The 19,779-nt window shown below is 39.9% G+C and overlaps 1 long non-coding RNA gene across 1 annotated transcript; it reads left to right on the top strand.

The window, feature by feature from the left end:
- Positions 1-5,935: 5,935 nt before the first annotated feature.
- On the top strand, positions 5,936-16,653 carry LOC135300118 (uncharacterized). The gene is made up of 3 exons (XR_010362000.1): positions 5,936-6,285; positions 13,414-13,479; positions 14,528-16,653. It is a non-coding gene; the product is annotated as an uncharacterized LOC135300118 (long non-coding RNA).
- Positions 16,654-19,779: the final 3,126 nt, after the last annotated feature.

Here is a 19,779-nt window from a genome sequence, read left to right as displayed (position 1 = left end):
TTTCCTGCAACTTGTGCTCCCGGTCATGGGAAGATTCCAACACATTGGAAGATGTGTTCCAATCCTTGGTGCTTCTGTCTCAGATTAACATGAAGTGCTGCAGCAGACAGAACTCAGCCTGAGACTTCTGAAGGGGTTTGGCCAGCACAAGCAGAGCCAGGTTTAGAAATTAGGAGCTGGTAACTCCCCAGCCATCACTCTGTTCTCTGATCTCACTGACCTTTTTCTGTGCTATAGGTAGCACTTCCTACAGGTGTTTTCCAGCAAATTGCTTTACATTTTCCTCTGTGTTCATTGCACAGTGCCAGTTCATTAAACTGCAGCACAGCAGCTCTTTGTTCAGCCAGCACCTGGGGACTGGTTACCTGATCTCACTCTACCAACAGCACTTAATATGGTGTTTGGAAGGATGCTAAAAGGCTAACTTTGTCAGCCACCTTTTAATGAATTTTGTGAAAAAGGCTAGACTACAGGGGATTACCAGCTCAGTGGTATTTGTCTTTATATCTACAATGTTAATTTTGGTTTGCCACAGTCTTGACACTACTGTTACTTTCACACAGTGTGACTTCATTCAGTGCAGTAGGGGATAACGTCAAGTACAGATGTGGAAGAAATACAACACTGTTAAACCTCTAAAGCAATGGTAAAAACAGCTTTAGCCCAGTAAATCAATAATTTGATAATTACTGTGAGCTAGCTGACCTCTGTTTAAAATACAGGAATAGCGGGGAACATGTCCCTAATAGCAATAAATTCAATAGTTTGCTGTAGTTTTTTACCTAGTGTGTGATGTGAGCACTGGGATGGCGAGCCAAAATGTGAAACAATACACAAAATTGAGGGGACAAGTTTAAAAAAATCCACTTCCTTTTTCTTTGGCTCCATGGCTTGTTTGTCCAATAAAAATGTAAATCTTCTCCAAGCTTCTCCAGTATTGTAGAACATTATGGTCTTTGCTGTAATGGCAAAGGTAGCCCTGCCTGGACATCACTTTAAAATAGATGATTCTTGTAAAACCTCTGGTGCAAATACAATTCAGATCGAATTAAGTACACAAGCCTGGAAGCCACTACTACATCTCATAAACCTTTACCCAATAATACTGACATTTCTGTACTTTTTATCTTTGTATCTCAGTTAAAAACGTAAATAATAATGAGATACTTTTGCTATTTCTAATGTTTGGTAGTCATCACTGGAAATCTTAAAAGTATAAACATATCCTTGGAAGTGACTGCAGGAGACCTTACAGTTCCTGGACAGTGCTGCACTTGAAAAAGGCAGCAAAGAAGGTAGAGAGAAGAGAAGCATTGAAAAAACAGTGAGGGATGGAGTTCTTCTGGGGCAAAAAACCATCAGCAGAATAGTGGGGCCTTATTTCTGAGCTGCTCAAAGATCTTGATTTTGTCTCACAGGTAAAAGAAATCACTTGAATTATTGGTGGTCTGAGTAGCATTTCCGAAAGTTACAGCAGAAATCTTATCACTGGTCTTCTTTTTTCCATTGATTTAATCTGTGTCTGCAACCCTATATAATTTCCTAAAACATCACTGATGATCTGCAGAGAGCTGTGAACACCATGGTCCTTCACCAGGCGTCACCCTGACCCTGCCCACCCAAAATATCACCCTGGCTCTGCACACCCAACATATCACCCCAGCTCAGTGTTCCCAGCTGTGCAGGTGGCTGTTGGCAGGGACAATGTATGATAAACATAAATGTAAGTTGTTAACATGCAAGAATAAAAGTTGGGAGGCACAATTTCTTCTTTCATTTCCTTACACCTACATTTCCTCTATACTCACTGTTCCCTGGAACCAGGGCTGGAGGGAAAATGGGATTCCCTGAGATGTATAAAACAGCACTGAACACCAGTATTACTTCCTTGCAGCACAGAGCAGCTACAGTGTGGTTATAAAATATTTCTACTCTCAAATGCCTTCATTTTTCTTTGAACTAATTTTGCACTGCTCAATAGCAATATGTAAGGCAATACAGAATCATATAGATTCCTGTTTGCCAGTATCTTTGCAATCCTTCAGCTATGGATGCTATGTTTTAAGGGCATTCTGGTAAAAGAAAACATAGGTAAATATCTTACAGCAAATATTACGGTAAATATAGAATTTTAAGCTAAAGTCTCCATAAGAAATTATTCAAACTATGTCATCTCTTATTTTTCCTACTCTCAGCACCGTTTCAAATGTCCTTTGATTTCACAGAATGTTTGTTAGCAGAAACAAAAGCCATAATAAAAGGTACATGAAATGTGTCATACTTTAGAGAAACTAGGTTTGAAAACATTCATTTTGTTTTTGCAATCTTGTCTATAAATCCTCCATGATTTTCTCTTTTGTAGATACCTAATCAATCACAGCATCAAGTACTGAATAGGGAAAAATATACCCCCAAAACAAATTATGAAAGAAACTCGGCTCTTTTACCCTTACAGGCTATTTTTAAGTATGAAAAATTGCAGCAGCTAGACTTTTCTAGAATCTACTATGTCTCCTGTATTTGATGCCTTTTCTCTGCATAGTAATGTGTCTTTAAAAAAAACCCCACTGATATATGTTACAAGGAGTGTATCTCTTTCACTGAGACAGAACATTTTAATTTCCCGACACCTTTTAGTGATTGCTTCAATTTCCGAAGATTTTGATAAAAATCATGTGGTTTTAGAGTATCAGGATTGAATACCCTGCTCCGGCAGCAATTTAATGAAATGTTGTAGTTCCACAGCGTTTCATTTGACATAACCTAGCTCAGAGGTCTAATAAATGCAGTGTGATAAATGTTGGAGCCACGATTGTAAAAATATACTAGTAATTGGGTTAATATGCCTTAAAATACTGCCCATCAGTTATCTTTCTTCTTGCAGTTATGTGGCTTGCACTGCAAAGACTAAGCAATGCAGTTTACCCTTTTCTCTCCTGTTATCTCCTTTTCTTTCCTGCTTTTGTAAGTGTTCCCTTTTTTAAGCATTTGATTATAGCAAGCTGTAGTAATCTCCTACAAGTGGCAAATTCTTCTTACCCTGGAACCTGTTTCTGAGCTCCTCACATGGTTTTCAACGTTACCTGGAAAGAATTTAAGAATATAAGACTGATGATTCAGAATGAAAAACAAATGTAAATAAGCATGCAGAACACACGAGGACATGAAAAGGTAGGTCTTGACAAGTGTTATTTTCCTTTAGTATATCAGATGTGTTTTAGAAATAAATAATAAAGATATCAGTGTCATGGGATTAGAACCAGAAAAAAAAATTTGACTTTCTAATTATCAGGTGTGTGTGTGTGTGTGTTGTATCACTACATTGCCATAAGACAGAAACCCTTCTGCTCTAAACTGGTTCTTTTCATGCTGTTCTTTAGGAGAGAGATTCAGAACTTCTATTCAGCTGAATTCTGATGTTTGTAATGTTTCCCCAGACTGGAAATAGTCCTGTTAATTTTCAACACACAGATTAGGATTTCAATGACAACTAAATAATTTACAATGATTATTTCAAGCAACAGGCAAATATCCATACCTCCTGCAGGACTCTGAAATCCTTTGTTAGTCTTTGAAAATAGCTGTCTGAAGATATACAGCTGTAGCTGAAATATCACCACAAGGAACTGCTGCCTCTGGGGAGGTGTGGGTGTGTGTGTCATTACTCATTGGCCCCACAGAACTGATATGAATAATTCCATACATATAATTTTGCTGTATATTCATTGCATGTGACTATGGATGCATGACTGTGGGTGCAGTGTGTTATGCAAACAGTGCACAAAGCAGGGCTGATATGGAGGAGCATTCTGTTCCTTCCATAACATCCAGCCTGGAAGGAAGAGGGAAGATGAGGGAGCAGACCCAGGAGTGAGGCAGTGTCTGCCCCACTCTGTATGAGAGCAGAGGTGAGGGGAAGGAGAGGCTTCTGAGGCCATGAGAAGACAGTGGGGAGCCATTTGACAAGCTAACCACGAGCTCTGACAAGGCAGAAGAAATTCTGACTGCACTCTGCACACCCTGGGGGCTCCCATCTAATGGCCAAAGCTTCAGGAGCCATGAAATAGCCGTAGGGATGGGACTCAGTCCCTATGTTCAAGCAGCACAAGTTCACACATTTCTTTCCACTACTGCCTTAGGTGAGTCCCAGTGGCCAGTGACCTCCCAAGGTCTAACACCAAGTAAAAAGAATAACTTAGTGCAGGACCTGTAGCTGAAATACTTTATGGCCACATGAGAACAGCCACATAAATCCATCTTTCCCATTATTTACTCAGCTTTCCTACACAGGGGGCAGTAAATAGCTTTTAAAGTTCCCTCTTCTTACATACTCATGCCAAAATCTACCATTGCTGTAATATGAATATGGACAAGATCCAATACTGGGTGATAGGTCAGCATGTGCATAATGCAAGATTACAGCTTCAAATGCAGGGTACAGGAGAGATTTGTCATTGAGAATTTCACCCCCAGCTGTCTCTCTACATTAATGAGAAAATACCTTTACCTCCTTTAAAGCAGACTTTAAAAGCTTGATACAGTAATATTACTGTTGCCTCTATTAAGAGTTTGCAACTGGGCATTTGGACCAATGTGGTGAAATTGGTGGGTAAAGTACAGAAAGTCCAAAACCAAAAAATAAGTGGTTCTTAACTCAAATTCCAGAGTTAATCAGAAACTCTAGGTAGTCAACATGAGAGAGAACTCATCTATGGCTGTGGAGTTATGCCTGATGTTTTTCTAATAAGAATGATAGAAATGACACATTTGAATGATTAAAATTAGTCTTTTCATTTACACTGAGTCACATCTATCTTCAGGGAGGGCTTTTCCTCACTTAGCTATTTGAGTCTCTTCTCTTTGCTAGGCAGCCAAACCCTCAGTATGGTCACAGGAGAGGTCTGCGCTCCCAAATGCAGTTTACCTTGTCCCAACATTGCTCTGCAACAGGCAGGAGGAATCATAGAATCACTTAAAGTGGAAAAGAGCATAAAATATCATTGGGTCCTACTGTTGACCCAGAACTGTCAAGTCCATCACTAAGTCATGTCCCCAGCTGCCACATTCACATGTCTTTTAAATGCCTCCAGGGATGGTGACTCCACCACTGCCCTGAGCAGCCTTTCCAATGCTTTACAACACCTTCAGTGGAGAATTTTTCCTCTCCTAACCAATCTGAACCTCTCCTGGTGCAACTTGAGGCCATTTCCTCTTGTCCCAGAATTTTCTACTTGGGACATGAACACCCATGGTCCCCAGATGCAACCTTTACAAAGTAAAAATTGAGAGAGATGAACATACTGTGCTTTGTCAGAGTAGTCACACTGATACACTGAGCAAACAGTGTTGTTTGCAGACACATGATTTATCATTAACTGGAAGTGATTTCAGAACCATTATGGAGGTTCCTTGGGCAAAGAGGCAGGTTCCAAACCATCATGGTAACACAAAAGGAGTAAAGTAGAAAATGGGTAGGGTAGGGTAGGGTAGGGTCGGGTAGGGTAGGGTAGGGTAGGGTTGGAAATGACATGGCATGGCATGGCATGGCATGGCATGGCATGGCATGGCATGGCATGGCATGGCTTGACACGACATGGACAGGCTGTTGGACCCCTGGGGAAAGGCCACGCTTCCATCTCCTGATGCTTCGGCAGCAGGTGCCCAACAGGCAGCTAGGCTGGAGAAGACCTAGGAAGCCTCTTCCAGCTCTCATTCCGTGCCTTCCTTGATCTTTGGAGCCGGTGGCCCGCTTCCCTCTGCTGCCACGCAGCCTGGAAGCACATTTACATTTTCTGAATAGGGCAATTAGCGCACACTCCTCTCCCGTGTCACTCGCACCTGGTCTCTGACACGCGTGCCTCATCAGCACTAATGGCCCAGCCATTAGTGGTTATTATGGTCATTGTTTCTACCCCACTGACCCCCCCTGGCTGGCAGAAGCGCCCTTCTGCCTTTCCCCCAGCACCGAGCTCGATGTTAATAGACCAGTTTAATACCAGAGCCCCTGAGCACATAAATAAAACCAGACAGGCCCTACCTGTATTTTATATGGCTAGCGAGAGATGAATACATGCTTTTGTGATTATGATTAATGCTGCTGTTTATTATTTTTATTGCAGTAGTGGTTTAAATATCACTATCCTGTCCTTTCTAAGTGCAGTAAAAATCCATTGGAAAAAGATAGTTTCTGTTTCAGGCAGATGACACCCCATTGGAGCACTTTTGATCTGGAACAGCTTTCTTCCTGGGAAAATAAGCATCAAGAAAACCTAAGGAGTGTTAAGGGTGAGTTCCAGAAGTTTGTCAGATTATATAGCAGGCCAACGTGGGCTTGGTTATGGTGACTCTAGAGATCACTTTTAGCTCCATGTGCTTATGTTCTTCTGGGCAGGAACCACTGCATTTTCTGCTCATCCTGTGATAGAACCTTTGTGTCTGCTGTATTACACAAGAATGTGCTGTGTTAAACTTAAATAGTTTTGTTATTATACCTCATTCACTCTGCTCTGCCAGACAGTGTGATCCCTGAAGGGATAAGATCCAGGCACATATGAGTAAAAACATCAGGAATTCACCTTTGCTTTGCACTGCCATTTATTTCAGTACATGTAAGAGGTAAAGACTCACCTGCAAATTTTCTTTCTGCCCCAACCCAATTGGGAAGCAAGTTTTCAGACAAGTTCAGCTGAAAACAGCTTCATTCTTCCCAATTGCATTTTATCTGCTTTACTAGTGCATCCAGAAAATCTGCTCCTGGCAAGCCTGCTCCTCCTGTGCTGTCCACTACTCTGAATGTGGGGCCACAGGAGGAGTCCAGCCCTCTAAGGTGGTTGAAATGCCATGAATGAAGTTGGTTAAGCAGCTCATCTTCTCAAGGCCTTTCTGGAAGGGACTCCCCTTTCCTGAAATTTATGCTGCTGTTAATGTAAATTATCCAAATTCATTGTCCATTTCCCAAGGTCCAGCTCACTGCCCCACCTTCTGCTCCAGAGACAATTAAGCCCTATGTTCAGGGCTTCTTAAAGTCTTTCCTCTAAACTGTGTTCCAGGATTTGTGGATGGCCCTTATGTTGATTTGGATTTTACCTTGAATGAGTAATGTTATCTGTATTATAGCTGTCACAGATGAAAAAACAACTTCTACAGATGAGTGAATCCATTTGTTGGTTTATGGATCCCAAATCCTCCAGGGCAACAAATCCATCTGTCATCTCGAAATGCTTGTGTTTTATTTGGTGCTGTGAGTCAGCTGACAGGTATTAAAATGCACATGGAAGTGGACAGATTTTTGCTGACTTCCCTGCAGAGGAGGCCCATGGGTGTTTTTATTCCAGCACATGCAATGAAATAACATAAAGTCAGGAAATCCATTTCTAGGGGATAGTACAAATTGTCTGAGCTAGAAAGACATCGATATTTGGTCCATGGGCCTTTAACCTAACCATCTGCCTAGGTCACCTTAGCCCACTGCTTGCTTCCTTTTCCTTGCTGCTCTATTCTTTCCAGATGGATGCAGCTCAGGAAAACTGCACTTTGTGGGCCAGTTTCTTTTGTTCCCCTTCTTCTCTCCTTTCTTGTTCTTTGTATTTACTGCTCCGTTCTCTCTTGCATTTGTGGGGTTCCCAGACAAAGGAAGGAATGATGAATCTGACTCCATGTTCTTAGAAGGCTAATTTATTATTTTATTATTTATATTACATTAAAGAATGCTAAACTAAACTATACTAAAGAATACAGAAAGGTTACAGACAGAAGGCTGAAAGATAATAATGAAAAACTCGTGACTCTCTCCAGAGTCTTGACACAGCTTGGCCCTAATTGGCCAGTGAGTCAAAACCAATTCACATGAAACCAAGGTCCAAACCACATTCTAAAGCAGCAAAACACAGGAGAAGCAAATGAAATAGTATTGTTTTCCTTTTTCTCTGAGCCTTCTCAGCTTCCCAGGAGAGAAATTCTGGCAAAGGGATTTTTGCAGAAAATATGGTGACAGTTCTCAGCTCCTTGTTTATGCCCATGTACCTCAGGAGGAGCTACACAAAAAGTTGCTGGTTAAAAACTAATTAGGGGAAAACAATTTTAGTTATGTGGGAATTTCTTTCTTGGTGGTGTTTTCAACCAAGAGGAGTCCAATTTCTAGCATCCATTTAACAAAGATGTGGTTATTGGGAATTAAACTCTGCCCTTTACATGAGTAGAAGTGAAGTTGTTTCCATAGGGCTTTAGGCACCTACCTTAATTAGCTGCCATTCCAGAACCCTTCCTGTGATATCTCCAGATGCTGAGTCAAAGCAATTTAACTTGCTTCTTGCCCTGCATCACTGTCAGAGGAATCTGCTTCCCTCCACTGACTAAAAAGAAAGCCCAGCTGACTAAGTGAAGCATCTAAATTTGGGGTGAATTATCCCTGTTTGATTAGCCCCCACACACAAACCAGCTCACCTCAGTTGCACTGACTGCACTGAAAGCAAACTAAAGCACTATTGGAAAAAAGTAAAGAGCCCAGAGAGGACAAGGTTTGACAAAAAATCTGCAAGACCACCATTTTTTATAAATCTCTGCTGAATCACGTCTGCTTGGATATTACCTGGTATCCTGCAGAAACAGATGGACAGAGGATTGCCTTCCTACAGAGAGAAGTTAGCCCACAGTCAGGCAGGGACTGTGCATGCCCTAAATAAATCCAGTTGCCACAAAGACTGGCCTTTTCAGACCTTCTGTTTGTATTACTTTACCTGTTACTGTCCTTTGATGACTGGATTTTGAGAAGGAGAAAGGCCCAAATGACCAATTCAGAGATTTGCCCTTCTTTGCTGACCTTTAAACCCAAACCTGATACCCCCACCTTAAGACCAAAGCTTCTCCCTCCTGTTGTAGAATCCATCTCATCCCAACAATCCCTGCATTCGCAGCCTCCTTATTACTGCTGGTCATTGTTTAAATAAAGCATGCATTCTAGTAAATAGCAATTGCTCAAACATAAGCAGCTTTCAAGGCAAGAAGTAACCCTTCCAGTCTCTGGATGAAGGATGATTTGAAATGAATTGATGTGTTCTGACTGGTGAGTCAAAATAATTCAGTTCCCCCTCCCCACCCCTGCAGTGTTAAACCAAGTCAATTTTTTCAAACCATATTTGATATCTTATTGTTTATTTTCGGTCAGCAGACAGCAATTTTCAAGAACTGCTCTTGATATACAGCTCAGATATCTTACAGGTCACATGTCATTCAAGAAAGGTCAATGATTCATTTAAAGTTTCATCATTCTTCACATAAACAGGCAAACAGCATTTCATTCACAGTGCAGAATTTGTGGTGGTGATAGGCCCCTGTAGTAACAAAGTCTATGGAGTCTTTTTCCCTGCCTAAGAAAGAGTGAATTCACATTATTATCATTACCTTATAATATAGCTTGGATGCACTCCCAATGAAAGCATGTGCACCTAAACAGATTTTCATTTAGGGTCAATTCAAAGGAGTTTTTTAGATCTGCTCCTTGCCCTGATTTTTTCACATCATTTGCAGAAAAAAAACCAAAAAACCTGATTATACCTTCGTGGCTTATTCAGAATACCTAGAGAGAAATATTACAATTGAGCAAGAGTAACATATACATCATCAGCATATTAGAATTTAATCAAGATTTTTGCTGTTGCTGATTCATTTAGAAACTGTACTTTCAGTAGAAAATTTACATTTAGAAAAGAGCTTTCTTATATCCAAGCAATAATACCTGATTTAATTAAACCTGAAATGCTTGTAAGAAATAAGATGTGGTTTTCATAGGTTAAGTGATCTATTTTCTGTTTGCTGTCTGTGCTGTCCTCAGTATAGCATTGCAAGCTAGTTAATTCACTGAGGACCCTTCATGAAATAAGTAATAATCCCAGCTTCTCAGTCTGGATCCAAATGAACCTGCCTAACCATCACCTTAAACCATTTTAATTGGTATTTTAGATGCAAGTTTCTTATCAGGAGTGAAAAAGCAGATCTAAAAAAAAAGTAATAAAATTAAAGATAGTTTTAAAAAAACATTGCTGACTGCTGATGTCATTCCAGTACCATTAAAGATCTCCAGATGCAGAATTGGAGCACAACATTCATCTGCTTTATCTGGGGCTTTTGGCATCAATGAGACTTTACAGTGAGTGTAATTCTTGCACATCAGTGTATTGGTAGGCACCCACTGCATCTTCTGGAGTCTAAGTGCTTCTCAACTTCTTGCTCCCCATCACCTGTGATCCTTCACACCAATGCAATCGCTTGAAGGCAAGATAGGAGTCGAGAAAGTTTTGAAAACTACATTCTCTCTTTCATTAGCTGTTACATGTCTCCACAAATCTGGTGGTTAGTGCCTACAAATTATTGAGGCTGCTCTCAACTGCAGAAGTTTTCACTGTGTTCTGCACCAACTGATTGCAAAGCAGAAGTGTGAACAACAGCAGTTTCAGAAGTCAAGGACCTTGGCCCTGGACAACTCATGCTGACAGCACAGAAGAGGAGTTAGTAGCAGTCAAATTTTCCAAATTGTTTAGTAAGCAATGCCTTCCAGTGAGAATAAGGAGCCCTTCTCATTGATACATGCTGAATCTTCTAGCCTCTGGTGCAAAAACTTGAATCAATGTTTTTATTCTTGCCTGTGTTTACATTATGGAACCAGATTATTGCTTGAAACTCTCCACATCTTAGTTTTTCGAGTGATGTGTGCAAGGGAATAGAATCAGATCACAAAGTTGCTGGTTTAATATTGGATTCCTTAATCTACTTAGAAGCCAGACACTTCTGAGGTATCATTTGATTTTTACCATCACATGCACGTGTTCATGGAAAGGCATTTGCAGACACTAATACTTAGGTCCTGTCGCTGGAGGTTTTCTGAGTAAGCTGTGAATATCTAAAGGGGAATAACTGGAGAATCTTTCCCTTGACTCATTGTGATGGGTTTCATCCCTAGGGAATGGGGCTGGCATATCTCCCATGACAGGCCTAGGACAAGCCTGAGGGGGGCTCATTTTTTGGTTATTGGGGTTCCTCAACTTGTCATTGTACCTCTGTGCTGCTTTTTGTGTGTGTGGAGATGAGCCTTTCACTTAACACACAAGTGCAGTGCAATTCTTGCAGCAGAGGTAGCATTTATCTCCCTGCATATGCTCCACAAATTGTTTAATTCAAAAGGAGATAAAGCTCACTTTCACTTTGGCAATTATCCGGCTCAACCCATGTGTGAACTTCATTTGTGGAGGAAGGAGCTTCTCCATTCATACTGGAAAGGGTTGGCAGGATAGGCCCTGTTTGCATTTTGCAACCTGACAGTGAAAATGACTTTGCTAACTAGGAGCAGAATGAATTTGATAGATTGAACATAACACAGCAAAACATTTACACTTCATGAAAATTAAATGAATGAAAACGTTTTGAAATAAGGCTTCTGCTTTTCAAATAGTTCATTTTAATTTTCAAAGCCAAAGCAAATTCTTCTTTGACATTCCTATTACCTGGGAAGGAAGATAGCTTGTTGGGTAACTTGTCTTGAGGTAGAAAACCTGCTTCTTGGCCTGTCATGACTCTTTGCAGGATCTCTCAGTGCACCACTGAGTGTCTTGTGGGCAGAATCTTCTAACTGAAGGATTACAGCTATATGTGCATGAATGATTTACAACAAATTTTGCAAAATTTGATTGTTGACATTTTCCCACTGTTCAGTTTTACAGCAGTATTAAGGATGCACCACAGACTGCATTAAGGAGGTTGTTATCTAGTAGAGCGTGGAAATACATGAAACTTTTGGCAGGTGAAAAGCAAATAATACAGTATTCATTCATCAGGAAAAAACCCACCCAAACAAAACCACAAGAAAATAAACCAGATAAAAAGTCAAAATAATGTTGGGGACTGTGATGCAGGAAGCAGTTTTCTGAGCACTGACTTTGTTAAAACCCTCTGAGATTGTAGCTGTGTTCTCCAACTGTTTTTTTTCTTTTACCTCTTGCTTTATTCTGAGTTGTAAGTGAGTGATGCTGAGCAGGTCAGAAGGTAAGCCATGTGTTAATCATTCCCACAAATATCAGCAAGGACAAGGGCATTCACCCATCCCAGTGTAGAGTATGGAGCCTCACCAGAGTCCTTCCTGCCCCTGCCTGTCCAAAGAAAATGAAGCATAACCTTGGCTTAGCACCTTTCTGAAGGAGTTGCCCTCAATATCATGAAGGTGCTCCCTCTGAATGTGAATTTACGTGGTTTTGAGCATTAACAGTTAATGATAAAAAACCAGAATACATATCTGAGAGTATTAAGGTGCTTTTCTCCAAGTTTGACCATTCTAGGTGGTCTCAGCTGGACTCTCTCCTCATTCTTCTAATTCAGCAAAACAAGCAGACCCTGAGTGAAGTTAAAATAGTCACTGCTAGAAATATTTCCTTGTAACTCTTTTTAGAATTCAAACTAAACAGAAAGTAGTAGCTGGGATCCTTCAATTTGATGCCATATTGTAGCACTCCCTCTCTGTTCTTTCACTCTCCTTTACTTTTCTATATCCTGTAATCCAGAGGGCCTAGAGACAAAACCAGGAAACCCAAAAAGCATTTCTTGCCAACTACAGCTCTTGTCTGGGATGAAAAATTGAAACTGCCTTGCTTTTGAGGGAGGATCTTTTAGTATTTTCTCTCTTTAAAGATGTAGTGCTCATTATCTGTTGGGATGGAGAATATGGAGGTAAGGGGATGTGTTCATGTCCAGCTGCAACACCAGAGTAACCAAGGGTCTGACCTAATGCAGCAAAACCATCCTGTGAATGTAAGAGAAAAGTCAAACAGGGCATCACCACCTGACCTCTGTGTTCAGAGGGTGGATTTATCACTCCCACAAAATTTTAATAAAGCAGTAAATTACAGCCCTCTTAGATAAGCACTTAGAGCCTGGATTTGAAATGACAATAGAGGATTGAAGGGCTTTCTGGGCCTCATTATTGATCCGTGTGCTGTCCAGTCAGTTAGGAGTCATTTTCAAGACCCGGTTCGTTAAGCTTTGAATTTGCATCTGCACCCTGAATGTGTGTGTGTATTTCTGTTTGTACAAATTGAGCAACAATGCAAATGCACATACTGCACCTACAGATCAGGTTTAATAGGCTTTTAAAATAATTCAAGTGTTCTCTTGAATTTTGCACTAAACATGTGACTGTTGTGCACCATCATGAAGGATGCACTTGATTAGTGAGAAATTTCAATTAAACTCATGTTTCACATCAGATGGCAATTAATGAAGCCTACAAACAACACATGAAAGGATGTTTGTGTGTTAACAAACTCCTCCTGGTTTTTGATGGAGCTATTTTGAGTGTACCACTAATAGAGTTTAAATTGGTTTTTATTGCCAACTTGGATTTTTTTTTATTTTTTTTTTTTTGCTGTTCAGGTCCAACTGAAAAGCAAAGGAAAAAGTGAAGTTGAGTTTCTTCATTTGCCATCAAACTGAAGTGAGGTGAGAAAAAACAGGAGGGGCACTGTGCAAGCTAAAGTCTAATGAAGGATTTTCTTAACTTTGCTCTCTCTTCGGTTTAGGGCCTAATAATAAAAGAAGTATGAGCAAATATTTCCTTTGCTCACTGGTGTTATTCCTCCAACAATGGATTTTTTTTTGGCAACCATCCACTGGGTAGCAGCATGCATAATTTGAAATTGTTGCTAAAACATATTATACTCACACAAAGCAAGTTCTTATAATTAGCAGAGTTTTAAGATTTTTGCTGGTGTAAAGGAGAGCAGAATTTAGCCCATAGTGGGTCAAATGTGTTCCCTGTCAGCACAGATAAATAAGGATGAAGCTAGAATTTCTTGTCAGGTTTTTGTTTTAGATCAGGTGGACTACAGAGATCTGGCCCTTTACTAACACATTTATGGTGTGTGTAACTACAGGCAACACACAAACAGTGAACAGCACCTATATTTAATTTTCTTGGCTCTGAGAGTCTCTGAAAGTTCTTATTACAAGACTTTGCTTTATATTGCTCATAATTTTTTTGAATGTGACTTGGTCTAGGGAAAAATTTCCATGGTAGATGTTTCTGCTGGCCGTACATTTTGGGAACATTTCAGCTAAAATAGTTGAAGTGCTTCTGAGTGTGAAATTATGGGAAAATATACTGTGTTGCATGTAGGAAAATGTTCCTTTTTAGTAGTTTAGCAGGGACATGTACCTCCACTATGGTTTAAAGCACAAGACTGAAAATTAAGTGAGGTCTGCTCTGCCTTCAGATTTAAGAAAAATCTTAAATATGGCTATATTATAAGAATTTTTGTGGACCAGTAGAAACTCTATAGATGAGGATACCCAGTAATTTTTACGATAAAGGGCAAGGTCCTTTCTGAATCTGTGGGATTTGAGTAGGACATTCCTGGCAATTTTCCTTCAGCTCTGCTGGAACAAGGTCTGATGGATTTTTCCTCCAGTGTAATACGTCGACTCAAGTCAATTGACTTGAGGACGTTGAGGGAAGTCTAGGAACCTTTCTGATGATTTATTCCCACAGAACCTGGAAGGCACACACTGAGTGGTGTCAAGACTTCAAGAAGGGAAACAGTGATGTGCCAAGCTGGAGGATTCTCTTGCTGCCCTGGGATTGCATGTTGATGTGATGCTGCTCAGTAGCATCTGTGCCAGGCACCAAAATACCTACACAAAGTATGGCAGCCACCAGCTCTGCTCCACAGCACCTGGAGCACCTTTGTTAATGCCAAGACCTGTGTTGAGCTCCTGAGCAACTGAGAACAGGTTTTGACACCTGTAGGTGGGAGGGTAACAGAAGTCTTCACACTGGGTCTTGGTTTAGGCAAGTGGAGATGAGAAATTGGCAAGGAAAATGTGGTAGGAGGACACCCTTTTATACTCTGTTCCAGGTCAAATTCCCCTCAAAGTTGCTCTGCAGCAGGTAGAAGAATCACTGGTCTTGTGTATATTCAAACAACCCTAAACAGAGGCAAGCAGGGTGATAATTCTTTCCTAAGGATGGGATGGGGATAATGTGCAGTAAACTAATCACAGGGTCACCCAAAGCATGATGACAATAAAGCACAATATTGACCAGCTGCTCCCTTTGTGCTGAATGAAGCAGGGCTGCTGGGGAAGAAATTAGATCATTACCACAGACAGTGTCATGATGTGCTGGTGGCCAGAACAAGCTGGCTTTGCCATCTCCCGAACTTCAAGTGCAATTTTTCAGACTCTTTCATGTCATGGTGTACACATGCAGACACAAGTACGTAGTCATGTGTGTTCACTGCAGAAACTGACTTATTAGAGAATTAATCCTAATTGTAGCCATACAGATAAATGAGACTCTGTTCATGCTACTGCACAGTCAAAGACAGTTCTGTAAAGAATGTCAAGGTTTGCCTTTAGGTTTACAGATGTTTTCCTGTATGCAAAACAACAACATATTGTTTTGCATTCAGTAAAACCCTCACACTGCTAATAAACACAAGCAGAAATGTGTGTGGCTGCAGCACATTTCCCTCAGTGCTTTCAAATACAAAACCAGTGACCACGCATTCATGGTGAACCAATGTCTATCTCTCATTTCTGATCTCTGTGTTACATTTGGATGCTCACACAATTCCATTTGCCTAAACTTTTGGGCTGGTGGCTTAAAGATAATTGGTCTGTAAACACTGTTGCTCTCTTCAAGAAAAGGTGCTTGAACATGCTTTACTCCTGAGACATATTTTCTCTCAATGATTACAGAAAGCTGACTAGACTTCAGGAAAAACAGAGAGGGGATACTAATCCAAAAGAATGAAAACATTAAATATAGTTAAAAGTCACTCTGTTCCCAATTTATCAGGATGCTATTCTGAAGCAAAAGTTTTAATTTAAAAAGAAAAATTAATTCAATTAAAGCAGCTGCCTTCTTGTTTTAGTTCTGAGCTGCTTGAGCTCTTCACCAAATACATCGAAACCCACATATAAACCTACATATGCACTCACAGGGAAAGTTTTCAACAGTGTATTACACACAAGAGCAAGCAGCAGATTGCTTAAGATTACCCTGACATCCTGGACCAGTCTTGGAGCAGTAATATCTTCATGTTTGCTGTCAAGGCCCGTCACCCCAGCTGACCAGCAGGGACGCCGAGGCAACCCACATTACTCAATCAACTTTAAGTGTTATAAATACTGAGGTCCATAAAAAAGTACAATGTAATGATGACTTAAACAAACCCAATTCATCATCCCAGCTGCACACATATCATTTCCCTCAGGGTGACCAACCAAGCAGCAGTGAATTCAACCCAGGCCAGATTCCGATTCCATTTCTCTTCATCAATTTGACTTTTGGGTTTACCTCCCTCCAAAGGAAAAGAAAAAATATCCCCTTAAAAATGAAAATCCCTCAAATCAAATACAGCTCAGCTGCTTGAGTCCCCTTTTTGTTGTTGTTGTACTCGTGTCCATGCATTTTGCCTCTAGTGATATAAAAGGAAACCCTTCAATTTAAAGGTCAAATGGGGGCCGTTTGTTTTAACCCAGTGAACCATGGCAATGGTATTCACATATATTATCTTTTGTCCTTCAACAGTTGTTAGACTTGTAGCCAGAGGGGAGGCTTGGCAGATTTGCTTGCACTGTTTTTTTACGATATAAAAAATACAAAATTTCTGCAGTTAAGTGTGCTTGATTGAGTAATATTCTGAAAATCAAATCAATACCAAATCTGATTTTCATTCAATGGTAAAGCACATTCACCAGCACTATTAAAGTTTATTGGTTTCATTTATTTAGAGAGGAAGACTAGAGATTCACAATTCAATATGGTCTGTTCCCTTTCCTGCCTCCATTCTCTCCAATGCCTCTCCTTGATTTTATGTTTTCTCCTTTGCTAATCAACAAAACATGTAAAAACACACCTAATTATTGGATTAAAGAGAACTAGTATGATGTGCTGGTTAAAGCAAGGTTAGCTGCTTTCCTTTCCACAGAACTGTGGAAGCAAACCAGTTTGCACAGTCTAGGATTAGTAATTTTTTTGTCTTGAATTAATGTGCATGCCTTTTCTGCTGTTGAATCTGATGCTATTTTCTCCAAAGGTGGCTGCATTTTAATCAGACCTTTTCTTTTTAATATATAAATTTTATTTTTTTTTTTGCAATAGGTACAGAAGAACAGTTTGCAAAGTTTAGATCTTTTCCCATCCTGTTGAAATTGCATGAAAGGAATAGGGTAATCAGTAAGGCTGGAAATCTGTAACTGGCATCAAATTTGTCTATTGCCTCTGCTTGTGTCTGCAATAAAATCAAAATGTTTGGGATGCTTCAGTACAAAGCTCCTTGTCCTGGAATTTGCTGCAGCATTTTTCTTTAGGCAAAAAGTTGACCTGAGCTGAAGCTGAACAGTTCCTGTGAAAATTTGGAATGAACTGTTTCTTTCTGGCAAAAACAAATTTGTTGAAATATTTATTTGTTAATGAACCCAAAAAAAAAAAAGTCTGTTGACACATTTTTCCCTAAGGATCACACAAATAAAATGATACAATGAGACAAAAATAAACATAAAACTGTGGAGGAAACTTAGCTATTCAAGTTTGTCATTAGAAATCCAGAGGGGAAATGCTATTTTTTTCTATTTATTCATAGAGGTACAACACTCTGTTCCCTCTAATTTCCATTAGACAAAATGCTTCATAGCTAGAAGCTTTACTGTTTATTCTTTACTCTGCATCTACACAGTCTTTAAGAGAAGACCAGATCCTGACTCTGTTTTCATGGTTTCACTGAAAATAGTGTGTATTTAGAATGATACTGCAAATTGTTGCACTGTTTAGTTTTGTCAATGAGCTCTGTGTGTCAGATGGGTGAGATATAGTTTGGGGATAAGTTTTCAAGGTGCAGGAATTTAACAGAATGCTAATAGAATTTAAATAGAATTTAAATGGGATGTTCTCTCAGAGCCTGCACACTCTGCTGACTTGTTTAGTCATATTTTTAATTTCTCTCTTTTGATACAAATGGATGCAAATCAAAGGACTTGCTAGGAGATTTTTGGATACCATATGAACTTCAAAAACTATTACTCTGGTTACTTTTAACTGCTTAGACAATAAAAACACAGACAGAAATTACATCAGTGTAGTAGAGTTGTGGTAGAGGTCTGGATTGTCCCCAGGCCTGAGGGAACCAGAAATTATAATTTTGAACTGTGGGGGATAAAAAGCATAAACTTCTCAGGCAGGGCAGAGCTGCAAGTCCTGATGGACACACAGAACTGCCCAAGAGTGCAGACATGGACTGCCATCCCTTTCTTACCAGGAGGGCTGACCAGTGTGTAAATACGTCCATCTCTTTCTAATCCTGTCCCACCAGCCCTCTCACCCTTGGCTTTGTGCAGTGGTGGATTCATTAAGAAAGCAGGAGCTAAGATTACACAACTGGTCTTTAACAGAGAGCCAACAAGAGCCTATTCAAATGAATGAGAAATGTGACACTGCAAAAAACTCCATGCCAGTGTGATATCTTACTGCCTTATGGGGTGTATGCAGCACTTCACAAGGTACATCTTGAAGCAAATACTCTTAAATGACTGTTTGCACCTTAGGTAAGTGGAAAAAATTGACATTTACTCCATTTTAGGTTAAACTCAATGTCTTTCTGGTTCTGGCTAATAATTATCATAATGCTCAAAATCTGATGGGCATTGTTCCCACATCTCTCGTTAAGATCTAGCACCAATTTTTGGGTCCAACTGTCAGGCTGAAAAAAATTTTCAGGAGAAAAGTCAGATTTTATCTCGTAGAGGCCAAAATTTCTAACTGTTTAATAAGTTTGTGGGGCTTTTTTTAATTTACCTAAGAATAAAAAATAAACTAAGAGGGATGAGATGTGCTTAGACAGGATTTGTATCATTTGTGTATTTTTCTTTCATGCCATTTATTTTTCACTTTATCTAGATTTCTCATTCCCTGAGTATCAGGTAACTTACAGCAATTCTGCACGATCTGGGCAGTTGCAGCTGATATATTCTCCCTTGAGGTGTGCACACTGCAGTTTGTTCCAATATAACATTTTTAAGTATTGCAAAAATGGGTGAGCTAATCTGGCAGCCTGCTCACTATCTGACATCTCTAGTTCTGCTGTATGACCCAGCCTCTCTATCGTTTGCACAATTCCCTAACTGATCTCCTCCTCAGGATTCTGCCCATCCATTCCTTTTGGTTATCAACCTCTGCTCCTGCAAGGAGACAGATACACTGGAAAAATACTTTAAAAAGTCAAATTTCCTGAGGCACTATCTCAAATGGAGCCATTATTTGTTGTATTGCTGTATCCTTCACTCTGTTTTACCCTCTTGGAAGAGCGAGTTTGCATGGGAAATTATTGTCTTGAAACCAGATTGTCCTTTACATTCTCTAATCCTCTATTTTTCATTTGCTTGGATACTGCAAAACTCTTCCTGCTGCACAGATGATATGTTTATTCTTTAAGAATGCTGATCTTCCCCAGATGTATAAAGTACATGCATTACCATTTCGTCCTTCATCAGTTCTTGGACTCATAGCCAGAGGCAAAGATGTTAGGATTTGCTTGAGCTGAGCAATACAATATTTTTGTTCAGCTGTGAAGTTGATTAATAATTTGGAAATCAAATCAATATTTTCTTTGATTTTCATTACAGTGGGGTTTGCATATAAGCCTTTTGTACTGGCATTCCCAGCCTGAGTAGGGAAACATGGTAAAACTAATCTAACAGTTTTGGTGTCATTTTCTTCATGACATAGCAAAAATTAAGTGA

This window comes from Passer domesticus, chromosome 4 (genome assembly GCF_036417665.1).
Source record: "Passer domesticus isolate bPasDom1 chromosome 4, bPasDom1.hap1, whole genome shotgun sequence".
NCBI classification, from domain to species: Eukaryota; Metazoa; Chordata; class Aves; order Passeriformes; family Passeridae; genus Passer; species Passer domesticus.
This window is presented reverse-complemented; position numbering and strand designations above follow the sequence as displayed.